Source organism: Apium graveolens, chromosome 4 (genome assembly GCF_009905375.1).
Source record: "Apium graveolens cultivar Ventura chromosome 4, ASM990537v1, whole genome shotgun sequence".
NCBI lineage: Eukaryota > Viridiplantae > Streptophyta > Magnoliopsida > Apiales > Apiaceae > Apium > Apium graveolens.
Window position 1 is genome coordinate 205,824,298 of NC_133650.1, and position 11,769 is coordinate 205,836,066.

Sequence of the window (11,769 nt, forward strand, 5' to 3'; positions counted from 1 at the left end):
AGATGAAGCTTTTGAGACGTTTAAAAAATTTAAAGCACTCGTTGAGAATGGGTCTGAGAAAAGGATCAAGACTTTTCATACGGACAGAGGGGGTGAATTATGTTCGTCATAATTCATGAGCTATTGTGAAGATGCTGGAATTCTCAGACACTATACTACTCCATATTCCCCGCAGCAGAATGGCGTGATGGAACAGAGGAACAGAACTGTTGTGGCAATGGCCAGAAGTTTTCTAAAAGAGAAGTAGATTCCATCAGAGTTTTGGGCTGAGGTTGTACGACATGCTGTATATGTTCTTAATAGATTACCTACACGTGCTCTGTCGGTTTACACACCATATGAAGCATGGTACGGGTCAAAGCCTGATATCAGTCATATCAGGATTTTTGGCAGCTGTGCATATATTAAGATACCAAGCATTCACACAAAAAAATTAGATGATCAGAGCAAGTATGTTATCTATTTGGGAAGAGAGCCCGGTACAAAAGCTGTGATATCCTGTATTTTCAGAATTATTATTATTATTATTTTAATATTTTTATGTGATTTTCTGATTTAGAAAGAATAAAATGGTGGATATTTTATTCCTACTTGACGAGTTTGTGTTATTAAATGGTAATGTATTAATTGTTGAGTTTTATATCGATCCTTGTTAATTTCTAAAAATATTTACTTAAATGTATTATTTTCAAAAGTTTATTTGAAAACCAATCATTTTATTGATATCGGTAAATTGAGTTCGTTTAGTAATATTAGGGATTGGATGGATATTTTCTCTGCTATGTGTTGCATGTAATATTAATTGTGTGGGACTTAGTTGTGATTGAGGATTATTTGTATTATTAATTACTGAGTCGTATCATTTTGTTTTTATCTTTAAAACTGTTTTTATTGAAAATTTAATTTCATAAATATTTAAATTATCTTTAAAATTATTTTTATGACTTTATAATTACAATAATTATTTTTGAGATTTTATAAAATTTAGAAATCAATATTTCATCATTTATATAGCCCTATATGATTTTCTGATTTCATTTATTTGTAAAATCCGTATTTAATTCCAAAAATTTTCAAAAATTACGAAACTCATATTTATTTAAGTTTGGAATATTCTTAGAATTTTAAAATTATTTTGGGAATTTTGGGATTAATTTTACCCGCGCGTTGAATCGTTTAATTGCTAAAAGCGGGTATAAATTGCGTTTCAAAAATTATTTTAAAATTACGAAATTTATATATTTATAAATTTCGGGATATTTGTAACATTTTAAGACTATTTTCGTGATTTTCTGAATTTGTTTCAAGTGCTGCTCGGTTCGTTAATTGTAAAATACGGGTATAGCGCGCAAGTCAAAAAGACTTTAAAAATTATGAAAATTTAATTTTATTAGTTTTAAAATATTTCCGGAATTTTAAAACTATTTTGATAATTTTTCGGGTTATTCTCACTCGCAAATTGATTCGGCAAAGCGCAACACGCGGAACGCAACCAGGCTGTTAGGGAATATAAAACACGCGTCAGGTTTTCCTTCTGCCTTTGATACGTGGCAGGAGATGGTTGGCAAAAAAAAAATTAAAGAAAGAAAAGCAGGCGCTGCGTGCATAAACCACACCCCCTTGTTTCTCTCTCTACCTACTCTCAATTTCTTCCTATCACTCTGCTCCCTTTTCCTTCGATATATTTATATACTTTTAATTTTCAAAAATTCATATCTTACAAACCATTTATCCAAATTTCAATTATTATATATATAAATGATCAGCGCTTTGATACCTACGCATAGGTATATATATTGCAAGGTTTTGAGAAGAAAATTTGTGGGGCATATTTTTGTTATATTTTCCTCTTTAATTTATTTTTGGGGCATAGAAAAAGTGTTTGGAGGCGGTGATTACTCCACATGGCATTTCAGCGTGTATATGTCTATGGCTATTAATTTCGGATATTTCTGAAGATATTTTCCGGACATCAGATTTTCTCTTCGGGTTGATCATAATTTATTTTGGGTAACGATTCCGAAATTCCGCCTTGGTACTTTTGTATATTATAGCATGTTAGTGTTTATATATTTATTTCATAATTTTTAGAAATTGTTGGAGAAGTCACTTTTGGTCCGAGTTTTGGTTCAGGTGGCCGTGTTATTCATTTCTGGAGTGTTTATACGCGTAAATATAAAGTACTGTGTTGATTGTTGTTGGTTGTGTCGATATGATATCGACTGGCAGTCCGAGAAATAGAGGGGGTGTTGTCCGATTTCCAAGAAAATATTATTTTTAGTTCTGAAGATTATTATTTTTATTATTATTCAAAAATAAATCCAAATTATTTAGTTAATGAATTTTAATTGATTATTTAATTCGAGTTAATTATTTCTTATGATTTAAAGAATTCCGAAAAATAGTTCGAGCTTTAAAATATTATTTTAAATTATTTTGCAGGCTCGGTAATTCTTATAAAATTATTTTCGGGTGTTCGAGCCCTATTATTTAGTTATAAAATGATTCGGAGACTCGTTTTAATTCCGAAAAATGTTCGAAAATTCATATTAAATAAACCGTTCGTCCGTTTAATACGAAACGAACGCGTACAGACTCAGAAAAATATTCCACTTTCAATAAAAATACCTTCGAGACCCGAATTCTTTTGTTTCGAAAGGTCGTTTGTTTTACGAATCATTTTGAGTCGATTTTTTATCGTTAAATCAAATTTTTGACCCGATTTCAGTTTTAAACGTACCGAGTCGACCCTTCTGATGAACCGAGTCTTATGTGATATGAATTATGTGATACATGAGTTATGTGCTTACGTGCTATGTGAATTATGTGCATATATGGATCAAGAGTCCTGTATTTGTCTGTTATATTTATGTGTGGGCTATCGTATGGGTAGACGATAGGATTTTGACGCGTAGTTCGTCGAGTGATTATCGTTTAGACGATTAAAGTTCTATATTTTAATTATAGATGTGGATCATTCGAGTTGATCAGGACAAGACGTTGGATAGAGAATGAGATTGAATGGTATTGGGTATCTGGCTTCTAGCAATCGCAGGAGCAGCATATCAGTAAAATGTTGAAAATAAAGACGGTGATATTTTGAGACAGAATGTCAAAATAGATGCGGTTTTGTGAGTGTGACTAACTGCTAAAAACCCAAAGACAAGTATTTCTATCATCACTTATTGTTCAAGTGATATTTATTTTGAATCGTATCATGCAAGTATTGCTTTGCCTATTCTCAGTTTAGAATCGATAAATATTTTACATATCGCTGAATTAAATAATTCTGTTTATACAAGTATTCTTCCGCTATTCTATGTTCAAAGAAGCTAAGTGATTTTACTTATCCAATTATCGGATTTATAAATGTTCTGGATTTTGAGAAAGATGATGTTGTTTTGGTTTTCTGCCCAAGTGAATGGGCGAATAAAATTTATAAGGGTGTCGAGTCTTATGACCCCTTTCAATAAAATGTTTTTAAGATTGGATGGTTGCGTAAGAGGCCGTGGCGGCGGTCCAGCGTGAGCTATGTGTTATACAGGATTTAACACCTTGCTAGTCCAATATGTGCCTTGGGTACCCCTTTATTTAGTTGGATATGCTTCGGCTTACCGGTGTTGCTCCGCGGCTGATCACCGGCGGCAACACACCGTTGTTCGAGGATTCCAATCTAAATTATTATATTGCTTTTGACATCTTACAAGGAATGATTTATTAAGTATTTTGTTTTCGGATAAAAGATGAAATGTGGTTTTGATTCAGTTTCTTATTTTGAGAATACTTAGTTTGTTGTTAAATATCAAAGGTGGTATTAGTACAGATTGTGATGACCTCAATCTCGGGGTTAGGAAATGAGGACTCACACACCTCTAATCTACTAATTAAATATGCATAAACCCCGATTATCTACTAATAGGATCAACAGGATAAAGTATGAGACAAGATTACAACTACCAATCACAGAATATAACTTACAAACCCAAAATATTATTAAATAATCAGTATCGATTCCGGCTGGGAACCGACAGATAACCCATTATATCTTTAAACACCTCTTACTAGGCGCGAGCTCACTCATAACCTGTACTACCTGCTCTGGCAACTGGAAGCCCTCAACACGGTAGGGACCACCAGGTACACTCTTACGAGCAGTGCGCCTAACCTGGCCATCTTCTTGCTTAACTGCCATGGTTAGATTAAGACAAAACAAGTGATTAGAAAACTCAGCAAGTAACTATATAGCAGTTCTACAATGTCAATTCTCAATATACTTTGAACAAACTAGGGCATTCTATTTTAGCTAATCTAGGTGGCAAATTTCCATATATTTATTTTTGTTTTCTTTGGGATAAGGAAAGGGTATCCGAAGAATAGTTGGGCTTTCAAGAAAACAAAGCTCGAAACAGGACAAAAGCTGACATTCATCACAATTCATTATAGGATCAAAATAGATCTTTCGATAGAGGAAAGCAACAATATTTCAAGATATAGAATCATTCGTATGATCAACAATTTCAGGAATCAGGGTTTTCGAGCTTTAAGCTCCACATTAAATAATCAACTATTTTCAAAACAGTATAAACCATTTTCATTTCCAAAAATCAATTTACTGAATAAAAGTTTCAGTTCCCTTTGTAAATAATCATTTAGAACCCTTGATTGGATCACTTATCTTTCCATTTCATTATATACGGGTGATCAGCCCATATCGACCTCCATTCCGGTCTTTAAGGTACCATTCGGTATAATTTCAGCCTTAAATTGGACTAGTCCCACTAACCTCTTATCATGACTGGACTAGTCCCACTAGCCTCTTACGTCTCAATCCAATCCATCAGGAATTCATTTGGAAAACCTTGAGTTGGAAAATAATAGATTTTCTAAAATTTATTTTATCATTGCCAAGCCTTTGAAATCATTCGGACTCTTTCAAGTCGAAACTCATTCTTAATTCAGATTTTAAAGAAACAAAGTTCAGGGAGTGAATCAAAGATACGCAAGGAACAATTCTCAAGAATTATGTATCAAGGATAATAAGGTACTAAATTTGAAGGATCAGTAATAACTTAGGGATCATTAGGGCGATCAAGAGAAACAAGGTATTATTAAGAGAGTTATCCAAGATAATTTTAAGGTTCAATATGATCATGGCATTATAGGAAACTTAAACAGAAAGGCAGATTATCAACGGGTGAAATCAATAGGATTATCAATAACAGGTTATCAAGAACAAAGGGTACTTCAAATCAATATCAGGGTTTCATAAAGCAAGGGTTTCATACTTTAACAGTTCAATACTCTACATGATATGAACAACATTTCCTTTACAATCATTTATACAAGTAATCAGAGTTACTTGCCTGAAATTGCTTTCCTGAGGGGTGAACTACTGCCACCTAGTATACTTTTCCCTTTCCTAGCCCGAATGCCCTCACGCTCCGAATCTACAATAAAAACCAGAAATCTTAATTAGATTCCCAACTCTCGTTCCTGGAACGAACTCTCTATACGATAACTCGATTATATCTTTTACTCAAACTATACGAGTATAGCCTATACAAATAAGCACACAGCACATAGCACAATCCTTTCTCAAAGTTTTTATATCCTTATATACCTAGCAATCAAAGCGTACTCGCTTGACCTTGGCTATTTCTCAAATCAAACTAGCACGACTCTTTTACGAGTACTAGACCCATTTACAACCAAACATTTACGTGCATACTATCACTTATATCAATCGACTTAATTCCCTTTTCTTTTATTCCGTAATTCGAATAAAAACAACAATCCAATCAAGCAAAATCAAAGATTTTCACATATAACACTCAATCATTCTTTCAATTACCAAAATCAAGTTTTGACCTTTATTTCTTATGGCCTATTCGACCTTAACACTTATCACAATCAAGAATCAAACATGCAAAAATATATTTTGACATGCAAGGTTATATACCACATTTCTTTCTTATTTTAATCCCCTATTAAATCATTCCATTCATTAAGTCACCAAACCATGCACTACTTAGTGATTTCAACTTAATCAATCCATCAAATCAACATGCATACACTTAATCACCAAGTTATCCCCTTTTTATCTTGTTTTCATTCGGCAAGAACATAATTTTCAACTGAAAGACTAATTACTAGCATGCACTCATTGATCTCCTTTAAAACTATCATGCAATTGCTTTTAAATCATACAAACTTAGTGTTTACCAAGATTATCTCACCAAATTCAATTTCCTTTCTTATTAACTCAAAAATTCGAACCTAAACTTAGTATGCAACAATAATTCATTCCTTATTAATCTAATCACCATCCATCATTACTTTAATCAAGTCTACTCACAACAAACCACTTTAAAGATTCAACCCATTCGGGTTTATCAAGAAAACACACATACAAAGATCAATCTTGACATACAAAGTCCTATTTCAGATTTTCAACTTGTTTTAAGCCTTAACTTAGTCATTTAACTCATTTTCATCAAGATTTCCGAAGCACAAAGCCAAACATCACCTAATGACTCAACCTTAATCAAATTATTCAATGCATGCATTCACTTAATCACAAATCAATCTCATTTAAACCCATTTTCCATTCGGCAAACATTCAAAATTCACAATCCAAGAACCAAACATTGACATGCATCACTAACTCCTCTTTTAAATCAACATGCAACTCTATTTCCTACTAATTAAGCTTAGTTCATACCAAGATCAAGTCACAAAGTTCAATTTCCCTTTTTATTAGCATAAAGCCGAAGCAAAAACTCACATGCAAATCATAAATTTTGATTTTCTAAGCAACAATCACATGCACACATTCATTTTACAATCAAGGAAATCATTTTACTAATCACATACTCAATTTTCAACAAAAGAAACAAAACCCTTTTTTAAGCTTTCAAGAAACCATAACATGCAATATTAAAATCCAACAATCACATCATGGAAAACCCACCGACTCTCCTTTGGATCATGGCCGGTGGTGGTCGAACTTGAGAGTGCCCATAACGGGTCTCCTCTTGAGTTTTAAACCATAAAATCACTTGAATCTACTCTTATGATCATATATCAAGAAATTACATTTCCTTGAACATAACCATAGAGATGGAACCATAAACACTTATACAAACACTTACATGCAAGTGAAATCTAAGAAGTATACCGAAAATGGAAGCTATAGATGGTTATATCTTTGAATTTGGATGAGTATTTGTTATTGCATGCAAGAGAGAGAGAAAAGAGATGGGGAGAGAGCCGAGACAGAGAGTGTCCGAGAGAGAGAGAAGAGAAAAAGAAGAGAGAAAAGAGTGAGTGTTCGGCAAGAAGAAGAAAATAAGGAAGGAAGGGAGTATTTATACTCCACCAAGATTAAGGGCAAAATAGTAATCTAATAACTCCCTTTTTAGTTTGCATTTTCTTTCTCTTTTTACTTAATTGCAACGAAATTCAAAATAAAAATATTTCTCTCTCGGAAAGTCAAGAATTATTGAAAATGACATTTTTAACGCGTAGGCCTCGAAATTAGCTTTTTATCCATTACTCATAATAAGAATTTGAGCGAGCGGTTGATTTTATATGAATTTCGCAAACTCGCTTTAATAAATACCTTTTCCACATAAAATCGATTTAAAAATGCAAAGATCAGCAATTAAATTCATTTATCATTTTTAAAAAGTCTCTAAGACCTCTACGAAGATAACAGAACAAATCCCATGTTTTTATCCATCTCCGATGATTTTATAAAAATGCACGAAGGTTAATTAAACCTTTACTTAAATCACATAATTCCTTTAAAATTAACAAAAATTGACACAGAACATATAATCATGCACATAGTCAAGCAATCACACGCATATAGTCACATAACGACTCGGGTCTGATCATAGAATATATCACTCTTAAATCTTTATCCTCTTTTACGCGTACCAGGTCACGTTCAGCCTGACGGCCCGACGCTCAGCGTTTCGATTACGCTTCTCATTATCTTTGCCAATCAACACGTCTCTTAAGACAAAACACTTTACTGACACATTCATTTCATTCAATCACACATAATTCCCCTTTTATATATTCTTTAACTCTTTAATGGAACGGGTTCCGTTCTACCTGACGGCCCGACAACACAGCTTAACTTCTAAGCTGACTCTTTAAATTGGAACATTTTTATCCACGCTCCTTAACTCTAGTATACAGATAAGACAAATAATCACCGCTTAATCACATAGTCTCATCACATAACACATACTTTACTTTCTTAATTACGACGCAAAATTCTCGGTCGTTACAATCTACCCTCCTTAAAAGGATTCTGTCCCCAGAATCTAATCTAAGCAAATAGATGGGGATACTTTTCTTTCATTTCGCTTTCTAATTCCCAAGTCGATTCCTCGACTAGTGGATTTCTCCACAACACTCTAACTAGAGGTACAACTTTATTTCTAAGCGTCCTTTCTTTTCGATCCAAAATTCGCACTGGTTGTTCTATATAGGATAAATCTGGTTGGATTTCTACTGGTTCCAACGCCATCACAAGGCTCGCATCCGCATTATACTTCTTCAGGAGAGATACATGAAACACATTGTGCAGATGTTGCATTTGCGGCGGCAGCGCCAATTCATACGCCACTTTCCCAACTTGTCGCAATACTTCAAATGGTCCAATGTACCTTGGACTCAGCTTTCCTTTCTTTCCAAATCGAGTTAAACCTTTCCAAGGAGATATCTTCAACAAGACCTTGTCTCCAGTTTCGAATTGCACATCTTTCCGCTCTTAATTCGCATACTTTGCCTGTCAGTCTTGAGCTGCAATTAATCTCTTTCGTATCATTTCAACTTTTTCCTTCGTTTGCTGCACTAGCTCGGGGCCAATTAACTTCCGCTCACCAACTTCATCCCAATAAGTAGGGGATCTACACTTTCTTCCATACAACGCTTCATAACGCGGCATGCCAATACTTGCGTGATAACTGTTGTTGTAGGAAAACTCAACTAAGGGCAAATGATCGTTCCAATTTCCTTTGAAATCTATTGCGCAGGTTCGCAACATATCCTCAATTGTCTGAATTGTCCTTTCACTTTGTCCGTCTGTCTGCGAATGATATGCTGTACTCATTTTCAATTTCGTTCCCAAATGATCATGGAATTGTCGCCAAAATCTCGAATTAAACTTGGATCTCTATCAGACACGATAGATACAGGAACTCCATGACGCATCACGATTTCATCCAGATACAATTTGACCAGCTTTTCTAATGAAAACCTTTCGTTTATTGGCAAGAAATGTGCTGACTTTGTCAATCGATCAATTACCACCCAAATCGCATCATGATTAGACTTGGTTTTAGGTAATCCTACCACGAAATCCATCGCGATATGTTCCCATTTCCATTCAGGTATGTCCAGTGGCTGAAGCAATCCACTTGGCCTTTGATGTTCCGCTTTAACTCTTTGGCACGTGTAATATTTGCTTATCCATTCCGCAATTTCCTTTTTCATGTTTGGCCACCAAAAATTTTCTTTCAAATCCTGGTACATCTTTGTACACCCAGGGTGAATTGAAAATCTCGAGTTATGCGCTTCTTGCAAAATCTCGTGCTTTAGTTCCACAACATCTGGTATCCAAATACGTGAGTTAACACGGTATATCCCTTTTCCATCCTTTTGAGCTTTAATTTCTTCTCCCGTCAACTTATTCCTTTCGTGATTCATCACTTGCTCTTGACAGCATCTAATCTTTTCCAAAATTTCAGGTTGAAACCGTATTGCATAAATGGCTTCACCTTCACATTCTGGAGTTTGCACCACTAATTCCATCTTTTCAAAGTCCTTGATTAATTCTTCTAATGACGTTAACATATTCAACTTTTCCTTTCGACTTAAAGCATCAGCTACCACATTTGCCTTTCCAGGATGATAGTTTATCGCACAATCATAATCTTTGATCAATTCCAACCACCTTCTTTGTCGCATATTTAGTTCTTTCTGAGTAAAGATATACTTTAAGCTCTTATGGTCCGTATAAATCTCGCACTTTTCCCCGTACAAATAATGCCCCCAAATCTTAAGGGCAAATACAATTGCTGCCAATTCCAAATCGTGCGTTGGATACTTTTGCTCATGCGGTTTGAGTTGCCTTGACGCGTATGCTATTACCTTCCCGTGTTGTATTAACACGCATCCAAGTCCTTTATAGGAAGCATCACTGAATATCACAAATTCACCTTTATCATCTGGTAATACCAACACAGGGGCGGTTACCAACCTCTTCTTTAATTCTTGAAAACTTTCCTCACACTTTTCTGTCCAAACGAACTTCTCATTCTTTCTTGTCAATTTTGTCAATGGAACGGCAATCTTTGAGAAATCTTGCACAAATCTTCTATAGTATCCGGCTAATCCCAGAAAACTTCTGACTTCTGTCGGAGTCTTGGGTCTTTCCCAATTCATTACAGCTTCTATCTTGGCTGGATCCACTTTAATTCCTTCTTTATTAACTACATGACCAAGAAATTGCACTTCTTTTAGCCAAAATTCACACTTTGAAAAATTTGCATACAGCTTCTCTTTTCGCAGAATTTCCAAGGAAATCCTTAAATGCTCCTTATGATCTTCCTCCGTATTGGAATAAATAAGTATATCGTCAATAAACACAATCATGAACTTATCCAAATACTGCTTGAACACTCTGTTCATAAGATCTATAAATGCAGCTGGCGCATTCGTCAAGCCAAATGCCATCACCAAAAACTCATAATGTTCGTATCTTGTTCGGAACGCTGTCTTGGGTATATCTTCCGCTTTGATCTTTAGTTGATGATACCCAGATCTTAAATCAATCTTTGAAAAGCACAAAGCTCCTTTTAATTGGTCAAACAAGTCATCGATCTGCAGTAGAGGGTACTTATTCTTGATTGTCAACTTATTCAGCTCACGGTAATCGATACACAATCGCATACTTCCATCCTTCTTCTTTACAAACAACCCCGGTGCGCCCCACGGGGATACACTCGGTCGGATTACTCCTTTGTCCAACAACTCTTGCAACTGAGCTGCCAATTCCTTCATTTCAACCGGCGCCATGCGATAGAGAGCTTTCGACACTGGTTCCGCACCAGGAGCCAATTCAATCGTAAACTCGATCTCTCTGTCTAGAGGTAGTCCAGGCAATTCATCAGGAAACACGTCCGGAAAATCTCTTACTACCGGAATATCGTCGATCTTTACAGATTCTTTCTCCACGTCCATGACATGAGCCAAATAAACCTCGCATCCTTGACGCATTAATCTTCTCACCTCAATAACCGTTAGAAATTTCTTTTCTTGCCTCCTTCCTTTAAATATCACTTCCTCACCATCCTTGGTTTTTAACTTCACTTTCTTACTTTTACACTCTATTTGCGCCTCATGATTTGACAACCAATCCATTCCTAGAATAACCTCAAATTCTCCTAACTTAAAAGGAATTAAGTCAGCAGAAAAGTGCCGACCTTCTATAGACATATCACAGCCAGGACAAAACTTATTAACAAGAACTTTCTCTTGATTGGCTACCTCTATAATCAAATTAGGCTCTAGAGGGTACGGAACACAATTTAACTTATCAAGAATGCTTTCAGAAATAAAAGATCTGGCTGCTCCAGAATCCATCAAAACTTTTAGTTCTACTGAGTTTATAACAAGCATACCTGCTACCACATCCACATCTTGCACCGCATCTTTCATTGACATGTTAAAGGTCCTAGCTCTGGGTTGAGC